Genomic DNA, 593 nt, shown 5'->3' on the forward strand with positions numbered 1-593 from the left:
GGGAAAGTTGTGAATGAGGAACTGGTGAAAGAATTCGATGAAAATGAACAAAAATACCTGGGTATCGTATAGATGGATAAGATGAAAGGGACATGAAACACAATTTTAAAAGCGAATACAAAAGGCGGTTGAAGTTGGTTTCGAAATAAAAGCTGAAAGGCAGGAGTAAGATCTCGACAATCAACACACGGGCTGCATCAGCACTGAGATATGGAGCTGGCTTTCTGAAATTAACAACGGATGGAGAACAGGGATCGGAAATCGAGGAAGGTTATGACGATCCTCAATGTCTGATACAGACAGGTTACATTTGATTAAAGAGAAAGGAGGACGTGAGCTGATCAGCTTCCAGGGATGCGTTCAAGATGAGGAGAATAATTCAGGGCGGATTGTAAGGACCGCCGTCGAGTCATTGATTCGAGGTGGTAGGATTGCTGAAGTGTAGACGCTAAAAATATTTTCAGAAGGATGAGTTCAAAAGGATATGGATGAATGAAAAAGAGCAAAGATGGAAGAAGAAATGAATGCACACGTAGTTTGCTAGAGAGATGCCGGAATCAATAGATGTTAAGGGGACATTGACTATTGTGTGC

This window comes from Penaeus monodon, chromosome 31 (assembly GCF_015228065.2).
Source record: "Penaeus monodon isolate SGIC_2016 chromosome 31, NSTDA_Pmon_1, whole genome shotgun sequence".
Taxonomy (NCBI): Eukaryota; Metazoa; Arthropoda; class Malacostraca; order Decapoda; family Penaeidae; genus Penaeus; species Penaeus monodon.